The sequence below is a fragment of the Convolutriloba macropyga genome, chromosome 2 (genome assembly GCF_964194025.1).
Source record: "Convolutriloba macropyga chromosome 2, txConMacr16.3, whole genome shotgun sequence".
In the NCBI taxonomy this organism is placed as follows: domain Eukaryota; kingdom Metazoa; phylum Xenacoelomorpha; order Acoela; family Convolutidae; genus Convolutriloba; species Convolutriloba macropyga.
Genome location: NC_134469.1, coordinates 28713200 through 28737338, shown reverse-complemented (window position 1 = coordinate 28737338; position 24139 = coordinate 28713200). Strand labels below are relative to the sequence as shown.

Here is a 24139-nt window from a genome sequence, read left to right as displayed (position 1 = left end):
GTATCCCCAGTCCTTTTCACTTTTCCTCTTCTGTGAAACAGATTTGTTTTTGGTGGACAGCTTTTTTTATGACAAAAAAATTGACAGGATTGGTGGACATAGTTACTGGTTGTTTTTCAGAGCCGCCATTTTCAATCTGTATTTCGCTTAAAGAATTTCTTTTGGATGGGCCATAATCACCATTTTGTAGTTTGTAGCTTTGTATTTTGTAGTTTGTCGCTTTACCGTTATATTGGCCGTTTCTCAGATATTTTAAGTACAACACATTGTGCAATTTTATGTAAAGAAATAAATGAAGCAGCTTGAACTTTTTAAAGCTTGCCATGTACGGTTCTCTACTATTCAAGATGCATTTTGTGGCTTTCTTGTGCACTCTTCCGAGCATATTTATGAATCATTTCTTCGAATTCTAGGCTGGCGAGTCATAAGTTAAATTTGGAATGACAAATTCAGCGTTAAAATGGAGCTTAATTGCGGTCTACGCGGTTGATGTCATGATTTCCTTGATTCGAAAAAGAAGTTTTAGCGACTTGTTTGCACCTTATTGAGAGTTCCGGGACCGATTTTGATTTGCAATAATGCTTTCGTCTGTCACAGAGGTGAGAATTTTTTTTCTCAGTTTTCCCCTCAAATTTGCGTTTCATATTAAGGAGACGGCAGTTTTTGACGTTAAAGGACAATTTGCTTTCCTCATGCCATTAGTCCAATAGTTTAGAACACAATAGAACAGAATCACATTTCTTAGTTCTTTGCTGCTTGTGTCTAACGAAAGCAGAAATCTATTCAATGCATTTTAATTCAATAAGACACTAACGAAGATATAAAGTCTCAAAATATTTTTGGCAAGCGTTTTAGTGAACCTAGGAAAAGATCAGATTTCCTTAGTTGTTGTTTCTTGACAAAAACATAAACAGTCAATTGCCAAATAATGAAATGTTATTTGATTGCAAAGTAGCACACAAATTCAGCGCTAAAAATTTTTCAGAGGAATCGTTGTCGATATTATAGATATTATAGCCGCGTTTCGGGAACAGTCCTTGGCATTGGAGATTGGTTTGAATCCTGCCTTGAAACTACAACGCAAAAAATTTTCAATCTTTTTGAAAAACTTGTGAAAACGTCCAAAACATTTTTGCATAGCTCGTACTCAAGTTTCAAGAGGCGCGTTTCCCTGAAACTTGTAGACCTTGCTCAAAGTTAACTCTGGGAGCGTTTTCTTGGACTCAAATAAAAAATTCAAAGTCGTTTGTCAACTCGCCCGTTACCAACGACGCACGTCGATTAAACTCTATGCCAAACGGGGAAGGTAAAGACGGCACGGGGGCTGGGGGAATAAAATCTTGACTTCTTCAAATTAAAAATTTTTAAAAAACTTCATTTCATACAAGAGAGGATTACGCAAGACGAACGCAATGCTTGACTTAAGATGTTCAAAGCCCGCAAAAAATATGTTCTCCGCAGTTAACTAAAAACAAACGTCACAATGTTGGATTGGAGTAAAAAAGGAGTCTTAAAACTGCTCACTGGCCTTCCAATTCAACTTTTTTGTTTTCGAACAAAACTGAAATTCCGGGACACTTTTTGAATTCGCTACAACGTTGAGTCAAAAACACGTTTATCTGTTGCTTTTTTGAGGAAAAATACTCAACAAATACTCCTCCCTGTGCAGTTCCACTTTCTCCAAATTATAGACACGTTCTCCGAACTAATGCATGATGTATGCTATGACATCGAACTTGAGCCATCGCTTCAGTTGGTAGAGGGCGAAAGCTTTTTCAACAAATCTACTTGCACTTATGACAACGCTGGACTTGACACCAAAAAAACAGTTAGTGGGGTCCAGATTCAGTAGAACAATCAGATTCACCCAAAATTAGCTAAAGATCATAAATACGTCATGAGTTATTTAAAAATCTCAAAAATCAACAAAAAATTTAAGAATTTGAGATAAAACTAGTTTTGTTGATCTCATTTATCCTGCGCGTCAGGCTCAGGGAGCTCTGCAGCGCACTGTAAATTAACTAGCAACAAGGAGGTTGAAAGGAAGGGCGACATTTTCCTGGACGCAATAATTAAGTTTAAAAATGTGTTTATGCGGTAAATTTTTAGCACTGCTGTAATGATACTATTATTGAGGTGATTTCATTTTATTGGGTGATTTATGTCCCGTTTTCACGTTACTAAACGAATAGTTATTGATGGGAGAAACGTCGTAAAATTCAAATTTGCCAAAAATTTAAAATGTAAAGGAGCTACATTTCATATAACCCTGGCTATTCAAATTATGTGAAAGCTAAAAATTATGAAAATATTTTGTTTTTCTTTCATAAAAAAATAGATTTTTGAAAAAAAAATATGTTCGAAGAAAATCAAGAACAAATTTGAGTCTGTAAAAAGATATTGGACGTATAAATTTTTTTACAATGGATGGGCTTCTTAACCAATGTTCTTTTTGGTTTTAGAAAAACACATTCTTCACTTGATGCTCTTCTTCAAACAGCAAACATTTTTAAAGTGTCGGACTGATGACAAATTTTTTGATCTAAAGCTTTTATTTTGTCTAAAATTTTATTTTGTCTATTTTGATCTAAAGCTTTTGTTTTATCTATTGATCTAGAGCCTTTTTTGATCTAATGCTTTTATTTTGTGTCTGAAAAAAGACAAAAATTTTGACTAAACAACACTCATTCAGGTGAACTTGTTCCAGAACTATGTGTATCTCGAAGGAAAATACTTGTTGCATTTCTTTTATGTATGTATAAAATCAACTGTGGAAATTACATACATAAAATCTGCGATCTAGTTGATTATGCTGGTGACACATTGTTACTACCTTCACCATCAATAACTTCAATTTTGTAAATCTTCTCTGTAACCATTTTTAGCTATGCAATTATCTCTCTAAATCTGGTCCAAACAACAAAATAAAAAAACATGCTCAATACATGCCGGGGACAAAGTTATCTAGTAGTGACATTAAGTTATTTTCTTAGGAAAAGAAGATATTTTGTTCGAAGAATTTGCTGATAATAGTTTTTACATCAAGAACAAATTTGCGTTTAAAGTTTGAGTCTGTAAAAAGATATCGGATGTATAAATTTTTTACAAGTAATTGGCTTCTTAACCAAAGTTCTTTTGGTTTTAGAAAAACATTTTCTTCAATTGAAGCTCTTATTCATACAGCAAATTTTTTTAAAGTGTCGGCCTCATAAAATATTTACTTATCTAAAGCTTTCTTTTTGTCTAAAGCTTCTGTTTTGTCTATTTTGATCTAAAGTTTTTATTTTGCCTACTGATCTAAAGCCTTTTTTAATATGATGCTTCTATCCTGTGCCTAAAAAGTGACAAACATTTTGACTACACAACACCCATTCAGGTGAACTTGTTCGAGAACTATGTGAATCTCGAAGGAAAACAATTAATGCAATTCTTTTATATATGTATAAAATTACTATGACTATGAAAAACTATAACTATAACTATAAAATAATAGAAAAACTATAACTATTACTATGACTATAAAATAACTATGAAAATTACATGCATAAAATCTGTAAATTAGTTTTATATGCTGGTGACACATTGTTACTACCTTCACCTTCAATAACTTCAAAATTGTAAATCTTCTCTGTAACCAATTTTTGCTCTGCAATTATCTCTCTAAACCTGGTCCAAATAACAAAATGAAAACATAGCTCAATACATGCCGGGGACAAAGTTATCTAGTAGTGACATTAAGTTAATTTCTTAGAGAAGGAGGAAATTTTCAAGTGAAAAAGACTGCAAGTTGTCTAAGAACTATAGAAGCATCCGTATTTTCTTTCAACAGTCAGTGCTGCAAACTGTTCTAAGAATCGTTTTAAATCATTTGAATTACTCTGCATTTTTAATCTGGTAAATAGACAAAAACCTAAAGATATTTTGAGAAATCAAACTAAATTGGTTTATACGAACCATAGGTACTCTAGAATAAAAATGGAGTCCACGCAAAGGGTACCCAGGATGACGTCCGCGACCCAAGACAGGCATTGGCCAGACCGACCATACGCAAATGAAGCATTGGCCAGACCGACCATACCCAAAGACAGGTACTGGTCAGACTGAACAGACTTTCTCCGGACAATTGGCCAGAACGAAAAGAACCATTGCCAGACCGTTGTCCAGACTATCGGCCAGACCGTTGTGCAGACCGTGGGCCAGACCGTTGTCCATACCATTGGCCAGGTCGAACAGACTTTTGGCCAGACCAATGTCCGGGCCATCCGGCAGACATTTTTGACAATTTCACTAATTTTAGTGGTAGGGATTTGGCCCTTTGGTGCCGACAAGCGCGGGACTGTGTCCCGTTTCTTTGTCCATGATTGCTGTAAAAGGCATCCAGAATATTCCATTCAATATCATTCGTGGAGCCAACACATTCAGCAAGATGTTGACGCACCTAAGAGTCCTCAGATTTTTGGCCAGACCGTTGTCAAAGCCATAGGTCATACCATTTTGACATTTTAACTAAATTTTCTGAAAAAGACGAGCGAGTTAGAAAGGGTGTGATAGCTCATTTTAATGCCGTGATAATATACTTTTTGTATTTTTGTAAAATTATAACCCAATATATCATTTATATATCTACACGTTTGCTAGTATTACTACCTGTGATGCACAGATAGTTAGACCATCTGATTTTACATACCAGATCTCGTTAAAATTAAAATGAACATTTGTCGCCGCTAGCTTTGAAGAAAATTTTCATAGAAGTCCACCCAACGGCTAATGACTAAGTACGCTTTTCTTCCTATAGCCTACTTTTTTAGATTAAACGTTGGTTGTTTTCAGGGAATTGCAGAAATCCAGCTTTTCGAAAATGGTTCTGAAATTTAAATGATCGCTAGTGAAACAAACTGTATATTGGAATAGTATATCTGAAGATTTATAAGCTCATGAACAGAACAAAAAGATCCCGTTGAAAATAGTAACTTTCTTTTTAAGGTCATTTTTCAATTTTAAGGACTAAATATTGTTTGCTATAAACAGTTGGAATTCATTTTTCGAAGTTTTAACTAGGAAGCACAGGAATCGGAATCTTGTTCATGTTATTGATATTTTTTTAAAATTTGAACTTTATTTTGTTTAACTTTGTTTATCAGAATTAAGTTTAATATGATAATATTTTCTGCACGCTTTGCAGCTTTTTGATCTTTTGCACTATAAAGTTTTTTTTTTCATTGCAGTGTGACAGTTTTGTGACTCAAATAACGTATTGTTGTTTTTGAATCCCAAAATTAAGATTTATACTGCCTCCCCCGCCGCAGCTTCTTGGGAATATAACTTTTATGCCCCTCAAACAGTTGTGCTATTTGTTAATTGTGAAGTAGGATATAAAAACACATAATTTTGAAAAGAAGGGCGACATTTGCCTGGACGCAATAGGTAAATATAAAAAAAGTGTTTTTGCGGTAATTTTTTAGCACTGCTGTAATAATACTATAGTTGAGGTAGTTTCTGTTTATTGGGTGATTTATACCTCGTTTTCACGTTGATAAGCGAATAGTTTTTGCTGGGCGAAACGTCATAACATTCAATTTTGCCAAACACTTAAAATGTAAAGGAGCGGCAATTCATATGACCCTGATTATTCAAAATATGTGAAAGCTATCTTGATTTTTTTTCATACAAAAAATAGATTTTTGAAACATAAAAATGTTTGAAGAAATTGATAAAAACAGTTTCTACATCAGGAACAAAATTGCATTTAAAATTTGAGTCTCTAAAACGATATCGGATGTATAAATTTTTTTTTACAAGTAATGGGCTTTTTAAACAAAGTTGTTTGGGTTTCAGGAAAACATATTCTTCAGTTGATGCTTCTCTTCAAACAGCAAACATTTTTAAAGAATCGGACTGATGACAAATTTGTAGATCTAAAGCTTTTATTTTGCCTAAAGCTTCTACTATGTCTATTTTGATCTAAAGCTTTTATTTTGTCTATTGATCTAAAGCCTTTTTTGATCTAATGCTTTTATTTTCTGTCTGAAAATTGACACAAATTTTGACTAAGCAACACTCATTCAGGTGAACTTGTTCGGGAACTATGTGTATCTCGAAGGAAAATACTTGTTGCATTTCTTTTATATACGTATAAAATCAACTGTGGAAATTACATACATAAAATTTGTGAATTAGTTTAATATGCTGGTGGCACATTGTTACTACCTGCACCTTCAATAACTTCAAGTTTGTAAATCTTCTATTTAACCATTTTTGCTGTGCAATTGTCCCTCTAAACATGGTCCCGTTAACAAAATGAAAACATAGCTCAATACATGCCGGGGACAGAGTTATCTAGTAATGACAGTCAGTTAATTTCTTAGAGAAGGAGGAAATTTTCAAGTGAAAAAGACTGCAAGTTGTCTAAGAACTAAAGAGGCATCCGTAACTTCATTCAACAATCACTGCTGCAAACTGTTCTAAGAATCGTTTTAAATCATTTGAATTACTCTGCATTTTTAATCTGGTAAATAGACAAAAACCTAAAGATAGTTTGAGAAATCAAACTAAATTGGTTTATACGAACCATAGGTACTCTAATAAAAATGGAGTCCACGCAACGGCTACCCAGGATAAACTCCGCGACCCAAAACAGGCATTGGCCAGACCTACTATACGCAAATGAGGCATTGGCCAGACCGACCATACCCAAAGACAGGTATTGACCAGACCGAACAGACTTTGGCCAGACCGAACAGACTTTGCCTTTCATGGCCAGACCAAACAGACTTTGACCACCATTGGCCAGACTCAACAGACTTTCTCCAGACCATTGGACAGACCGAACAGAACCTTGGCCAGACCGTTGTCCAGACTATCGGCCAGACCGTTGTGCAGACCGTGGGCCAGACCGAACAGACCCTATGTCAGACCGTTGTCCAGACCGTCGGTCAGACCCTTGTCCATACCATTGGCCAGACCGAACAGACTTTTGGCCAGACCGTTTTCCAGAACATCCGGTAGTCTTTTTGACAATTTCACTAATTTTAGTAGTAGGGATTTGGCCCTTCTGTGTCCTCAAGCGCGAGGACTGTGTCCCGTTTCTTTGTCCATGATTGCTGTAAAAGGCATCCAGAATATTCCATTCAATATCATTCGTGGAGCCACCACATTCAGCAAGATGTTGACGCAACTAAGAGTCCTTCTTTTGATGATCTGATGTACTAGTGGTGACATGCAGGCTTATCTGCCCAATATAGATGGGCGTACATCCATTTCATTTTATTTCATATACCACGTGGAATTTCAGGTTTCAATAGAAAGTACATTTGAGAGGGAGGGAGGGCGTCATGAATACCACTTGCAAGTCACATAGTTTTTTCAACTTGCTTGCAAAGTTTTGTGTAAGTTTTCCTCTGTATTTCAAAAAAATTTGGATTGCTCAAGAGAGCCATTGTGGTTTCTTATGCTACTTTTGGTGTTGTTTTTGATTGATCTTAACTGCCAATTATTATTTTTTCTGATGTCTAGTTCACTTTTTTCGAAGACCATTCATCTGGTTACTGATTTCTTGTCCAGCATGTCTGGTTGTTTTCAAGCACCTGATCGCAGACCAACCAATTAGTTGTGGCACTCAAAACCCTGTGGACTGTCCCTTTAGTCAAATTATTCTTATGCTGAAGCGGTGCAGGGCTACGAAATTTTTGTAGTACTCCTGTGTCAGTTGGTTTTTGATACCAATGACCGGCAATTTTATATTTGATGCTCACATTTACGTTGATATCAAGAAAAGGCAAGTCCCCTTCTATGATCATTTTTTTTAGGTAAGTTGCAGATTTTTGTATTATGACTTTGCAGATTTTAAGGACTCGTTAGGGTCATCACCAACAGTGCAGATAATGTCAACCACATATCTTTTGAACAGTTTTCCCCCGCACCCTGCCAATCTCTCTGTTGATTGCTGCAATACGTAAAAATCTAAACAACATCCTGCATGATGTTGTATTACTCACTTGTAATTTTTTTTGGCAAATTGCAAGACACCACTTTCTGCATGACTCACATTTTACCACTTTTCTCCAGACTATTGGCAAGACCGAAGAGAACCATGGCCTGACCGTTGTCCAGACTATCGACCTGACCGTTGTGCACACCGTGGGCCAGACCAGAGAGATCCTATGCCAGAATGTTGTCCAGAGCGTTGGTCAGACCCTTGTCAACATCATAGGCCAGACCGAACAGATTTTTGGACAGACCGTTGTCGAAACCATATGTCAGACATTTTTGACATTTTAACTAAATTTTGACGAGTGTCGTTAAATTTCAAAACACATTAAAATAGTTTGTTAAGAACTATTTTGAAAAAACGAGTTCGAAAGTGTTTGATAGCTTGACTGCCCTGATAATGTAATGTTTGATTTTTTATTAAAAAAATAGTTGCCCATTTTTTCTTTTATATACGAAATTTTCAAGGAGCTGTCGAATTAGGCGTAAAAATATCAATTTTCATCAAAACTGTTTGTTAATAACTTTGTGAAAAAGAAGAGTTAGAAAGGGTATGATAGCTCACTTTAATGCCATGATAATATACTTTTTGTATTATTGTAGAATTATTAACCAATATATCATTTATATATCTACACGTTTGCTTGTATTACAACCTGTGATGCACATATAATTAGACCATCTGATTTTACATACCAGATCTCGTTAAATTTAAAATGAACATTTGTCGCCTCTAGCCTTGAAGAAAATTTTCATAGAAGTCCACGCAACGGCTAATGACTAAGTACGCTTTTCTTCCTATTACCTACTTTATTTCAGATTAAACGTTGGTTTTTTCAAAGAATTGCAGAAATACAGCTTTTCGAAAATGATTCTGAAATTGAAACGCTCGCGAGTGAAACAAAATCTATATTGGAATAGTATATCTGAAGATTTAGAAGCTCATGAACAGAACAAATTATCCCGTTGAAATTAGTTGTAACTTCTTTTTAAGTCCTTTTTCAATTTTAAGGACTAAATATTGTTTGCTATAATCAGTTGGAATTAAATTTTCAAAACTTCAACTAGGAAGCACAAGAATTGGAATCTTGTTCATATTATTGTCATTTCTTTAAAATTTGAACGCTTTTTTGTTTAATTTTGTTGAACAGAATTTAGTTTAATATGATAATCTTTTCTGCACACTTTGCAACTGTTTGATCATTCGCACTATGAAGTTTTTTTTCCTTGCAGTGTGTCAGTTCTGTGATCCAAATAACGTATTGATGTTTCTGAATCCCAAAATTAGGATTTATACTGCCTCCCCCGCCACAGCTTCTTGGGAATATAATTTTATGCCCTTCAAACAGTTATGCTATTTGTTAATTGTGAAGTGCCATATAACAACACATAATTTTGAGAGGAAGGGCAACATTAGACTTGACACAATAAGTAAATTTAAGAAATGTGTTTTGCGGTAAATTTTTAGCACTGCGCTAATATTACTATAGTTGAGGTGATTTATGTTTATTGGGTGATTTATAGCTCCTTTTCACGCCACTAAGCGAATAGTTATTGATGGGCGACACGTCATAAAATTCAATTTTGCCAAACATTTAAAATGTAAAGGAGCTACATTTTATATATCCCTGGTGATTCAAAAAATTTGAAAGCAAAAAATTATGAAACTATCTTGATTTTTTTGATACAAAAAATGGATTTTTGAAAAAAAATATGTTCGAAGAAATTTTTAAAAATTATTTTTTACATCAAGAACAAATTTGCGTTTGAAATTTGAGTCTGTAAAATGATATCGGACATTTAAATTTTTCACTATTAAGGGGCTTCTTAACCAATGTTTTATTGGGTTTAGAGAAACATATTCTTCAATTGATGCTCTTCTTCATACAGCAAAAATTTTTAAAGAGTCGGACTGATAACAAATTTGTTGATCAAAAGCTTTTATTTTGTCTAAAGCTTCTATTTTGTCAATTTTCATCTAAAGCTTTTGTTTTATCTATTGATCTAGAGCGTTTTTTGATCTAATGCTTTTATTTTGTGTCTGCAAAAAGACAAAAACTTTGGCTGAACAACACTCATTCAGATGAACTTGTTCCCGAACAATGTGTATCTCGATGGAAAATACATGTTGCACTTCTTTTAACAATGTATAAAATCAACTGTGGAGACAACATACATAAAATTTGTGAATTAGTTTAATATAGTGGTGACACATTGTTACTACCTTCATTTTCAATAACTTCAAATTTGTAAATCTTCTTCGTAAGCATTTTTTACGATGCAATTATCCAAATCTGGTTCAAATAACAAAATGAAAACATAGCTCAATACATGCCGGGGACAGAGTTATCTAGTAGTGACATTAAGTAAATTTCATAGAGAAGGAGGAAATTTTGTTCGAAGAAAATGTTAAATACAGTTTTTACATCAAGTACAAATTTGAGTTTAAAGTTTGAGTCAATAAAAAGATATCGGATGTATAAAATTTTGTACAAGTAATGGGCTTCTTAACCAAAGTTCTTTTGGTTCTAGAAAAACATTTTTATTTAATTGACGCTCTTCCTCATGCAGCAAATATTTTTAAAGTGTCGGATTGATAAAAAATTTATTTATCTAAAGCTTTTGTTTTGTCTAAAGCTTCAGTTTTGTCTATTTTGATATAAAGCTTTTATTTTATCTATTGATCTAAAGCCTTTTTTGATCTAATGCTTTCATTTTGAGTTTGAAAAGTGACAAAAATTTTGACTAGACAACACGCATTCAGGTGAAATATTTCGAGAAATATGTTTATCTCGAAGGAAAATACTTGTTGCATTTCGTTTTAATATGTATAAAGTCAACTGTGAAAAATACATACATAAAATCTGTGAATAAGTCTAATATGCTGTTAGCACATTGTTACTACCTTCACCTTCAATAAATTCAAGTTTGTAAATCTTCTCTTTAACCATTTTTGCCTAGCAATTGTCTCTCTAAATCTAGTCCAAATAACAAAATGAAAACATAGCTCAATACATGCCGGCCACAAAGTTATCTACAAGGGACATTAAGTTATTTCCTTAATGAGGGAGGAAATTTTGTTCGAAGAAATTGTTAAAGATAGTTTTTACATCAAGAACAAATTTGCATTTAAAGTTTGAGTCTGTGAAAAGATTTTAGATGTATAAAAATTTTTCAAGTAGTGGGCTTCCTAACCAAAGTTTTTTTGGTTTTAGAAAAACATTTTCTTTAATTGACGTTCTTCTTCATATAGCAAATATTTTTAAAGTGTCGGATTGATAAAAAATTTATTTATCTAAAGCTTTTATTTTGTCTAAAGCTTCAGTTTTGTCTATTTTGATATAAAGCTTTTATTTTATCTAGTGATCTAAAACCTTTTATTATCTAATGCTTTTATTTTGAGTCTGAAATGTGATAAAAATTTTGACTACAAAACACGCATTCAGGTGAACTATTTCGAGAACTATGTTTATCTTGAAGGAAAATATTTGATGCGTTTCGTTTAAATATGTATAAAGTCAACTGTGGAAAATACATACATAAAATCTGTGAATAAGTTTAATATGCTGGCGACACACTGTTACTACCTTCACCTTCAATAACGTCATGTTTTTAAATGTTCTCTATAACCATTTTTCGCTATGCAATTTTGTTTTTTCAAATAGCTTGCAAAGTTTTGTGTAAATTTGCTTCTTTATTTTAAAAATTTTTGATAGATCAAGAGATCCATTGTGGTCAATCGATGCTATTTGGTGTTGTTTTCTATTAATCTCTAAAGTCAGTTTTTTTTCTGAGGTCTAGTTTGTTTTTTTGAAGACCATTCATCTGGTTTCTGATATCTGGTCCAGCATGTCTGTTTTTTCGAGCACCTGGTCGTAGGCAAGACAATTACATAATGCGTTTAAAACCCTGTGAAATCTCCCTTGAATCACTATATTCTTATGCTGAATCGGTGCAAGGCTACGTAAAATTTGTAGTATTTTTGTGTCAGTTGGTATTTGATACCAATAACAGGCAATTTTAATTTTGTTCAGATAATATCAACTAAATACCTTTTGAACACAATTTTTTCTCGCACCCAGCGAATTTGTCTGTTGATTGCTGCAATACGTACAAATGAAAACAACATCCTGCGTGTTTTATTACTCACTTGTAATTTTTTTTTCGCATTTTGCGAGAAACCAGTTTCTGCATTACTCACACTTCGCCATTTTTCTCCAGACCATTGGCGAGACCAAACAGAACCATGGCCAGACCGCTGTGCATACCGTGGGCCAGACCAAAGAGATCCTATGCCAGAATGTTGTCCAGAGCGTTGGTCAGATCCTTGTCAACATCATAAGCCGAAACGAACAAATTTTTGGCCAGAACATTGTCAAGACCATAGGTGAGACATTTTTGACAATTTAATTAAATTTTGACGAGTGCCGTTAATTGTCAAACCAAATCAAAATAATTTGTTAATAACTGTTTGAAAAAAAAATACTTGTTAGAAAGTGTATGATAGCTTATTTGACTGCCGCGATAAAGTGTTATTTGATTTTTTTGTAAAAAAAAATAATTGCCAATAATCTTTTATACTCGAAAGGAACTGTCGAACTGGGTGGAAAAAATATCAGTTTCTCTCAAAATGTTTTGTTAATAACTTTTGGAGAAATGCGAGTTAGAGAGGGTATGATAGCTCATTTTAATGCCGTGATAATATACTTTTTGTATTTTTGTAGAATTATTACCCAATATATCATTTATATATCAACACGTTTGCTAGTATTGCAACCAGTGATGCATCAATAGCTACACCATCTGATTGTACATACCAGATTGGTACATCTAAAATGATCATTTGTCACCGCTAGCCTTAAAGAAAATTTTCATGGAAATCCACGCAACGGCTAATGACTAGGGACTCTTTACTTCCTATTGCCTATTTTTTTAAAATTAAACGTTGGTTTTTTCCAGTGAATTGCAGAAATCCAGCTTTTCTAAAATGATTATGAAATTTTAGCGATCGCTAGTGAAACAAACTCTAGATTGGAATATTATATACTGAAGATTAAGAAGTCTCATGAATGGAACAAAAAGATCCTGTTTTAATTAGACAGTTTCTTTTTAAGTCGTTTTTCAAATTTAAGGACTAAATATTGTTTGCTATATTCAGATGGAAGTCAGTTTTGGACGCTTCAACTAGGAAGCACAGGAATTGGAATTTTGTTCATGTTATTGTTAATTTTTAATTTTTGAACGTTTTTTTGTTTGACTTTGTTTAACAGAATTATGTTTAACATGATAACATTTTCTGCACACTTTGCAGCTGTTTGATATTTTGCACTATAAATTTTTTTTTCACTGCAGCGTAGCAGTTCTTTGACCCAAATAACGTATTGATTTTTCTGAATCCCAAATATAGGATTTGTACTGCCTCCCCCGCCGCAGCTTCTTGGGAATACAACTTTTATGCCCCTCAAACAATTGTGCTATTTGTTAATTGTGAAGCGCCATATAACAACACATAATTTTGAAAAAAAGGGCGACATTTGCCTGAACGCAATAAGTACATTTTAAAAAAAATGTTTTTGCGGTAAGTTTTTAGCACTGCTGTAATGTTACTATAGTTGAGGTGATTTCTTTTTATTGGGTGATTTATGCCCCATTTTCACGTTACTAAACGAATAGTTATTGACGGGATAAACATAATAATATTCAAATTTGCCAAAAATTTAAAATGTAAAGGAACTATATTTCATATAACCCTGTTATTCAAATTATGTGAAAGCTAAAAATTATGAAATTATCTTTATTTTTTATCATACAAAAAACAGACTGTTGAAATATGTTCAAGGAAATTGGTAAATATACTTTTTACATCAAGAAAAAATTTGCGTTTAAAGTTTGAGTCGGTAAAAAGATAATGGATTTGTAAATTTTGTAAGAGTAATGGACTTCTTAACCAAAATTCCTTTGGTTTCAGAAAAACATTTTCTTCAGTTGACGCTCTTCTTCATACAGCAAATATTTTTAAAGTGTCGGACTGATAAATTATTTATTTATCTAAAGCTTTCTTTTTATCTAAAGCTTCTGTTTTGTCTGTTTTGATCTAAAGTTTTTATTTTGTCTACTGATCTAAAGCCTTTTTGATCTAATTATTTTATCTTGTGCCTAAAAAGTGACAAAAATTTTGACTACACAGCACGCATCCAGGTGAACTTTTTCGAGAACTATGCGTATCTCGAAGGAAAATACTTGTTGCAATTCTTTTAAATATGTAGAAAATCAACTATGAAATTTAAATGCATAAAATCTGTGAAATAGATCTACAAAAAACGTGTTGATCATATTGGATCCCCAATTTAGGATCTATAATGTCTCTCTTCCCCGGCACAGCTACTGGGGAATATAGATTTCCTGCCCCTCAAACAATTGTGCTAACTGTTAAAAGTAAAATGCCATATAACAACACATATTTTTTAAAATGGGACTTGTTTGGGGTGAGGGGAGAAAGAGATGAGCTCCATTTATTAGAGGAATTTCATGGGAAAGAACTGAAACCGTTGATCTGCGTTTCAGAAGAGAAGTTTAACAAAAATACCCTTGTTGCTTTGAAAGAATGATTAGTTTAGCTTTTCTGGTGTTCAAGACTGAGTAATATGATCTTTGACGTGAAAAGTATTTTATAGGTTGGTCAAATCATACCGAAAACCAGCTAAGAAAGCATAGATACATCACGAGTGAAAGTAAATAGGTCAGATACTAGTTTGAGAATTTGAAAAAACTACTTCTGTTGATCTCATGTATTCCTGCGCCTCAGGTGCAGGGCCCTCTACAACGCACGATAAAGCAGGTAGCAACAAAAACGTATAAAAAGAAAGCCTGGGACGCAAAAATCAAGTTCAAGACAAAATTCCCAACTTTAAACTTTCAATTTTGTTCAATATTTAAATGTTAAAGAACAAGAATTCATATAACCTTGGCTATTGAAAATATGTTAATGCTAATTATGCGTAATTGGGATCCATCTATGTTGGGCAGACAATCTGGCATGTTTCCACCAGAGTATCAGAACACCAAAAGAAGGATTAACAATTGCGTCAACATCTGGTTGAATGTGGTGGCTCCACGAATGACGATGAATGGAAAATTCTGGATTCCTGTCATACAGTGCATGAACTCATGACCAATGAAGCTATACACATCATGAATTTGAAGCCGGGACTGAACACGCCATGAATATAGGGGCAGGAACTCGCTTAATTTTTAGTTCAGATCATAAGTTTAGCTTGGGAAAAGAAAAAAATGGCAAAAATATTTTTGTGCATTGGAAACAAAATTTGCTAAACCCCACCAGAGGAACACTTAGGTTTAGATCATATTGGTAATTATCCTAGCAATACAAAAACATGACAAAAGTTGAGAAATTAGTGATAGGAATGTTTATAAGAAAACAACTATGTTCGAAGAAATTGGTAGTTTTTGTTTTGCATAAAAAGAAATATGCGTATAACGTTTGAGACTTTAAGAGATTGGATGTTAAAGTTTTTTACAAATATTGGGCTGTTTAGCCAATTTTTTCTTTTCTCAAGTTAAAATTGGAGTTTGAACTTATATTTTAGCGTGAGTTCCCGCCCCCAGTTCTATCGCATGTTTTAAGTCCCTGCTTCAACTTGCTAATTTATATAGCTTCGATGGTCATGAGGTTGTCTACTAAGCAACAGTCAACCAGAGTGCTCCATTCAATGTCATTTGTGGAGTCACCGCCTTCAGCAAGATTTTGACGCACCTGTGAATCCTTATTTTGATGTTCTGATGTTCAAGTGGTGACATGCCGGCTTGTCTGCCCATTATAGATGGGCGTACATCAATTTCATTTCTTTTCATCTACAACATGATATTTCAGGTTTCTGTAGAAATTATATATAAGGGTGGGAGATATGATCGTACTTTTCGCGTTATGAATACCACTTGCAAGTTTCTTCTCTTTGCTTGCAAAATTTTGTGTAAGGTTGCCTCCGTATTGTAAAAAATTTGTTGGTGTATCATGAGATCCATTGTGGTATTTTATGCTACTTTTGGTGCTGTTTTCGATTCATCTTTACTGACAATTAGTTTTTTCTGATGTCTAGTTCACACTATTCGAAGACCATTCATCTGGTTACTGCTTTTTTTGATCCAGCATGTCTGGTTTTTCGAGCACCTGGTCGAAGGCAAGACAATTACATAATGCGTTTAAAACCCTGTGAACTGTCTCTTGAATCATGTTAACGGCTGCAAAAATTTAGTATTATTCCAGTGTCAGTTGGTTTCTGATAGCAATGACAGACAATTTTAATTTTGCTGCTCACATTTACTTTGATATCAGGAAAAGGCAAGTCTACTTCTATCTTCCTTATTTCAAAAGTAAATGCAGGTTTTTGTGTAATAAATATGCAAACTTCAAGTACTTGTCCGGGACAACACCAACTGTGCAGATAAGGTCATTCACATCGTTTTTGAACAATTTTTTTCCCGCACCCTGCCAACCAGTCTGTTGATTGCTGCAATACGTACAAATCAAAACAACATCCTGCATGTTGATTTATTACTCGCTTTTTTTGCAATTCGCAAGAAACCAGTTTCTGCATGACTCATATTCTAACCCTTTTCTTCGGAAAGACACTCTCCGGTTGCAGTCTTTGCGATTCCCACATTGATCAGATTTAGAGATTTTTTTACTGAGCTCTGCTTAATGCAGTGATGCCTCAAGCGATTTCATTCAGACGTTTGCTAGTTTTACAGCCTGTGATGCATCCAATGTTGGTTTATCATTAAATCCATTTTGATTTTTTAATGCTATTTTCGTGTTGTTTTCTATTAATCTTTTCTAAAATTTGAACGCTCGCTCGTGTAACGAACTCCAGATTGGAACAGTACACCTGAAGATTTTGAAGCTCATCAACAGGGCAAAAAGATGCTTTTGAAATTAGAAAGTATCTCTTTGAGTCATTTTTCAAATGTAAGGACTAAAAATTGTATAGTATAATCAATTGTTGTTCAGTTTTTGAAACATCAACTAGGAAGCACAGAAATTAGAATCTTTTTCAAGTCAACGTTAAATCTACAAATTTGAACTTTACTTTCTTCAGCAGAAATAATTTTAATTTGATATTTTCTGAACACTTTCCAGCTGTTTGATTTTTTGTATCATAGAGTTTTTTTTTCACCGCACCGTAGTAGATGTAGGACACAAATAACGAATTGATTATATTGAATCCCTATTTTAGGATCTATATTGTCTCTCTTCCCCGGCGCAGCTACTGGTGAATTTAGATTTCATGCCCCTCAATCAATTGTGCTAATTGTTAATAGTAAAATGCCATTTAACAACACATAATTTTTAAATGGGACTTGTTTGGGATGAGGGGCGAATGAGATAAACTCCAAATATTAGAGAAATTTCAGGGAAAGAACTGAAACCCCGTTGATCTACGTTTCGGAAATGAAGTTTAACAATAAAACCCTTGTTGCTTTGAAAGAATGATTAGGTTAGCTTGTGGGGTCCAAGATTAAGTAAAATCTTCTTTCAAGGGAAAAGTTTTTAATAAATTGGTCAAATAATAGCAAAAATCAGCTAGGGAAGCATAGATACATCACGATTGAAATTAAAAATATCAACAACTAGTTTTAGAATATGAAAAAATAGTTCTGTTGATCTCATAAATTCCTGCGAGTCAGGCGCAGGGCCCTCTACAACGCACGATAAGGCAAGTAGCAACAAAAACGTATAAAAAGAAAGCCTAGGAAGCAGTAATTAAGTTCAAGATAAAATGCCCAACTTTAAACTTTCAAATTTGCTCAATATTTAAATGTTAAGGAACGACAATTCATACAAGTTGGCTATTGAAAATCTGTTAATGCTAATTATGCGTAATTGGGATCCATCTATGTTGGGCAGACAATCTGGCATGTTACCACCAGAATATCAGAACACCAAAGGAAGGATTAACAATTGCGTCAACATCTGGTTGAATGTGGTGGCTCCACGAATAACGATGAATTTAAAATTCTGGATTCCTGTCTTACAGTGCACAAAATCATGACCAACGAAGCTATGCACATCATCAATTTGAAGCCGGGACTAAACACGCCATGAATTTGGCGCGGGAACTCACTAAAATTTTAGTTCAGATCATAAGTTTAGCTTGGGAAAAAAAAATATGGCAAAAACAATTTTGCGCATTACAAAACGAAGTTTGGTGAACCCGACCAGAGGAATACTTAGGTTTAGATCAAATTAATAATTATCCTAGCAATACAAAAACTTGACAAAAGTTGAGAAAACCGTGATAGGAATGTTTATAAGAAAAATATGTTCGAAGACATTGAAAATTTTTGTTTTGCATGAAAAACAAATATTCGTATAAGTTTTGAATCTTTAAAACAGATTGAATGCAATTTTTTTTTACAAATATTGGGCTTTTTAGCCAACTTTTTTTTACCCAAAATAAAATTAGAGTTTGAACTTTTATTTTAGCGTGAGCTTCCGCCCCCATTTCTATCGCATATTTTAAGTCCCTGCTTCCGCTTGCTGATTTATATAGCTTCGATGGTCATGAGCTTGTCTACTGTGCAACAGCCATCCAAAGTACTCCATTCAATGTCATTTGTTGAGTCACCGCATTCAACAAGATGTTGACGCACCTGTGAATACATATTTTCATGTTCTGATGTTCAAGTGATGACATGCCGGCTTTTCTGCCAATCATAGATGGGTGTGCATCCATTTTTTTAATCTCATATACCACTTGGCATTTCAGGTTTCTGTAGAAATTATAATTAAGGTTGGGAGATATGATCGTACTTTTCGCGTTATGAATACCTTTTGCAAGTTTCTTCTCTTTGCTTGCAAAATTTTGTGTAACGTTGCCACTGTATTGTAAAAAATTTGTTGGTGTATCATGAGATCCATTGTGGTATTTTATGCTACTTTTGGTGCTGTTTTCGATTCATCTTTACTGACAATTAGTTTTTTCTGATGTCTAGTTCACACTATTCGAAGACCATTCATCTGGTTACTGATTTTTGGTCCAGCATGTCTGGTTTTTCGAGCGCCTGGCCAAAGGCAAGACAATTTCATAATGCGTTCAAAACCCTGTGAACTTTCCCTTGCATCATGTTTCTCTTATGCTGAAGCGGTAAACGGCTGCAAAAATTTAGCAGTATTCCAGTGTCAGTTGGTTTTTGATAGCAATGACAGACAATTTTATTTTTGCTGCTCACATTTACTTTGATATCAGGAAAAAGCATGTCTACTTCTATCTTCCTTATTTCAGAAGTAAATTGCAGATTTTTGTGTAATAAATTCGCAAACTTCAAGTACTTGTCCGTGTCAGCACCAACTGTGCAGATAATGTCAATCACATACCATTTGACCAACTTTTTTCCCCGCACCCTGCCAATCAATCTGTTGATTGCTGCAATACGTATAAATCAAAACAACATCCTGCATGTTGATTTATTACTTGTAATCTTTGTGGCCTTTTGCAAGAAACCAGTTTCTGCATGACTAACTTTCTACCCTTTTTCTTCGGAATGACACTCTCCGGTTGCATTCTTTGCAATTTCCATATTGATCAGATTTAGAGATATATTTACTGAGCTCTGGTTAATGCAGTGATGCTTCAAACGATTTCATTCAGACGTTTGGTAGTTTTACAGACTGTGATGCATCCCATGTTGGTTTATCATGAAATCAATTTTGGTTTTTTTATGCTATTTTGGTGTTGTTTTCTATTAATCTTTTCTGCCAATTTTTACATTATATATTGTACATACCAGATCCCGATACGTTTAAAATAAACACTTGTCACCGCTAGCCTTAAAAAACTTTTCATTGCGGAGCTTGGATCTCCGGAGTTAGATTAATTTAGTAGAGTTCTCATAGAGCAATTTCTATTATGTCTCCAACTGGCACGTTGCTGTACAAATTTTTTACGGCAAGGGATACTATCTGCTCGTAATCTTTAAGAGAGAGTGACATTACAGCTTTTCTAGCATCCTGTGTGTTGGTTGCAATGTTTGCGCCTGGTAGTTTCTGGAAAATCGGTGCCAGAAATCTGTTCAAGTTTTCATAACTGCTACGAGGTATCGAAAGAACGTATGGGAGAGGTGTATATTTTTTGTGTCTCTTTGCTAGGCCATAAAGCCTTGCTGGTAAAATATTAGTTCAAAGCTCGCGCTAAATTATTAGTCAAAACCATGATTTTGACTTGGGAAAGACAAATAGGGCAAATATACTTTTGTGCATGACAAAACAAAATTTGCTCACCCCAAAAGAGGGATACTCAGGTTTAGGGCAAATTCGGAATTACCCTAAAAATTCAAAAACCTGGCCAAAATCGATAAATCCGGAATATGAACATTTTAAAGGAAACTGACAACAGATGTAAGTATGAAGTTGTAAATAGGCTGAAAATTGTATATATGAAAAGTTTTCGATTTAAATTTTTTAAGATCTTTCCCAAAATTATAAATTGTGGTCGTAAACAAATGTAGATAAATAATGATTTTATACTCTTACTATTTGTGAAACACTTTTAACCTGACAATGAACGTAAAGTTCGAAAACGCTTGTTTTGAATATCAGAATTAAATTTAATCTGACAAATTAGTGTTTTCTACGTTCTTAGCCAAACTTGAATTCCCATTGAAGATAGAATGTTTCCGTCTGTGTCGTTTTTGGATTGTAAGGACTATGAATCGTATGGTATGATCAGTTGGAAATCAGCTTTAGAAACTTCAACTAGGAAGCACAGAAATTGGACTTAAGTTAACGTTAAATCTTTAAATTTGAACGTTGTTTTGTTTAACAGAATTAAGTTTAATTCGATAATATTTTCTGAACATTTTGCAGCTGTTTGATCTTTTGTACTTTCAAGTTGTTTTTTTTTTATTTTTTTGTGATGATTTAAAGAGGACCGTGTACACCATCCGGCAACGATGTATGTAGGTCGGAACAAAAGGGATGATGAATAGCACTTAGCCGGATGCTGCACTCCAAGCTGTTCCCCTCCAGACATCGTAAAGTCAGCCCAGTCACAAAAATAACTAACAAGTGGAGAGGAAAACACCAATATGTATAAATAGCACGCGTAAGGAACTGGTAAGGAAGGATTAAAATAAAAATAGGATATCAAGGAATGAGCGAAGGGATAAAGTTAAGCAGCCATACACTCAGTGCAGCCTTCCCTCCTCCACGACAGCGCTAATTGCAGTCTCACTGAGAACACGAGGCTTGAGGGCGCGACATCCCTTCAAGCAGAGAACACAGCTCCTCAGAAGTGCGAAGCTGATTTTCGTTCTGATGTAGCTTATAGTGTCGTCGTACGGCTCTCGTTCTGATGTAGCTTATAGTGTCAGCGTACGGCGCGTTTTTCGCTGATCCTAGTTGCGAGTTGTTTCATAACGCGCGATGCTGACGGCCCAGCACCGCCCGAGCGAGCAAAAACCAGTGCGTTGAAGCTGCTGTGTTCGGTTTCGCGGATTCGCTCTTCATACTTATTTCGCTTGATGCTCTCGTGAGATTTGTATGCATCTTTTATGGTCTTAGGGCAGCTTTCGCGTGAGGGTTGAAAATCTTCACATCGAAGAAAGTGCGATTAAAGCGGCAGCCCCACAGACCGTTTGCCTTGATGTCCAGTCGAGCGTCATCATCAGTAGTGGTGGAATTACTCGAGAAAATTTCCCCATCGAGCGACTGAAGTTTTGGCTCTATCTGGACATCGTGGCAAAAGTCATCCATCAGGTTTGCAAACACGTCTCTGATTTTGTTTTGACGTAGGTGCGTATACCCGCTTTGGCGCCATGAAGGGCATGGGTGAAGCTAAATTCTTCCTCGCATAGGCATATAGCTGGCGTGTTCTTAGCTTCCCAGGTGTAGCGAAGTGCTATTCCATCACGGAACTCAGTCTTCGTGAGGTCGAAACCATCTTTTGATAACGGAAGCGCGTTAAGCTAGATGCTCCTTTCTCCGAGGCCAGCTGGATGGTATACTTCATTTCAGATAGATTGTTTTCGATTCTGGATTTTTTCGAGATGAGTTCACATTGCATGTCTGCTTTCTGTCTGAGACTGATCTTGGTTTGTTCTATTTCACATTGTTGAATTTCGAATGAATCATTATTAACTGACGCCAACAGAGTTGAGAGTTCAATTGATTTCTCAAGATTTTTAAGAATATCTTGTGGGAAGGTGATGTTAAACCCACCCATTCTGAGAGGGAGCGAAAAAATTTCTCTTTCCACTTGAATTATTTCTTTTCCGACGATGTTCGGTATGAGTCGGCCAAGCTGCTCCTCTACCTTGTCCAGAACCCGTCCAAGGAGGGTGTAGTACGCGAGAAGAAGTTCAACTTCTGTTGAACACCCTTCGTCAAACATGCATAGCCATTCTGGGGAGAGGTGAGAGCAAATTGACCAAGTCTGTCCAAACTTTTGTGTATTTAATTTCTGCATCTTTCAGGAAATTTTTACTGGCCTCAGAGCCATCGATTACTGATCCCAAGACACGAGGGCCCTGCGTGATTTCCACATTTGTGCCTGCAAATTCAGTTGACGCTTGGCGCTTGCCTCCTAGCTTAATTATCAACTGACACTTCGAGGATTGACAAGATATCCGTACTTGAAGCCAAGCTGAGTGACCTCGTCGAAGAGTGCCCTGATATCTTTCAACTTACTGACGACGCTATCATCATCAGCATACCATTTTTGTGTCAAGGAGTCATTGTGAAGTCTTGATATTAGGGGTAGGATTGCGATTCCGTACATTGCCATCGCAAGGGGATCACCTTGTGTCGTACCTTCCTGAGACAGAATGGTCGGCTTACCGATGTAGAGATGAGACGGATGGCTATAGGAATCATGTAAGGCAACATGAAATGATGGGCATAAGGCTTTCACGTTCTCTGCTGCTGTTCGTCTATTGAGCGCATTAAATGCGTTTTTAGCATCAATTAGTAGAATTGCTTCGTTTTCGGGATCATCAAATCTGTGGCGAAGCGAAAGTATGGCATGTTCTATTCCGCGTTTCTGGCCCGTCCAGGCACAGCTGCATGTTGACGATTATGCGGTTGGCAATTATGCGACCGCGGGTTGGTAGGGAAGAGTGCATGGATGTTGGCTCTCAATGCAATTGGGCTCCAAGGGTTGACCTTCAGGGTGATTGTCGCGTAAAATCTCGAGGATGAGTCTACCGTCTATGAGATCGGTAGGCGCGAGCACGCCGCCTTTATGCTCATCCGAAAGAACGCGAATAGCATTACTGATCTTACCACGAGACATGAAATCGTTGAACATCTTGAGGTCAGAGTGTTTCTTTTTGTTCCTTGAATTCACTCTTATTTGGATAGTCTTCGCTTCAGATAAAAATTTTGAGGAATTGCAGCTGTGCCATGCACGCAGTCTACGCTTGATGGTCTTATTGTTTGATCCATCGTCCGTTTTCTTTGTTCGACTGAGAGTTAGGTGCGGAAGTATCATACAGAGGGTCAGAGATATATCGGATCTATCCGTGTCTACAGCAATCGGGGAGAGGTGCTAGAAAAATTGGCCGACAGGTGGTTTAGCCGACAAGGAAAAAATGAGAAATTTAGCCACAGCTTTATCATAATTGGTAATAGAAGATCATAATTGGTCCATAAATCAGTAGTTCGGTTGTGATAGATCCATATCAAGTCCCACGGGCCGCTGAGGCATGGCCATGGCCCGCGAGGCATGGCCAGATGCGGTTAAATACGGTCCGACAACGGATAGACCTTCGTTAGATTAGTTGATGAAAAAACTGCGGCATATTTTTCCGCCTACAAAATAGTGTTTTAAATTGGCCAATAACAGCTTTAGAATAAGTTTTATTGCCCATTTTGCGGTTAAATTTCTCAATTTTTGGTTGTCGGCTAAACGCCCTGTCGGCCAATATGGCGGCCACCTCGGGGAGAAGACACTTTGAAGGGCTTCGGTGAACTGTTTCCCTGCCTTGTTCTTACTGAGCGTGAAGAACGAGGGCTTCCATGTGACGACCTCGTGGTACATTTTGCGCACTGTTACCGCGTGATGAGGCTGGAAGTTATCCAAAAATTATCCGTTGGTGCGGCGACAGAACGTTCGGGGTAGTGCGATGTTGCAGGATC

The 24139-nt window shown here is 35.6% G+C and overlaps 1 protein-coding gene across 1 annotated transcript in view; it reads right to left on the bottom strand.

Moving 5' to 3' along the window:
* The window catches only part of LOC142358608 (uncharacterized), a 591411-nt gene that overhangs the window by 523288 nt on the left and 43984 nt on the right, over window positions 1-24139 (bottom strand). The window lies entirely within an intron of this gene.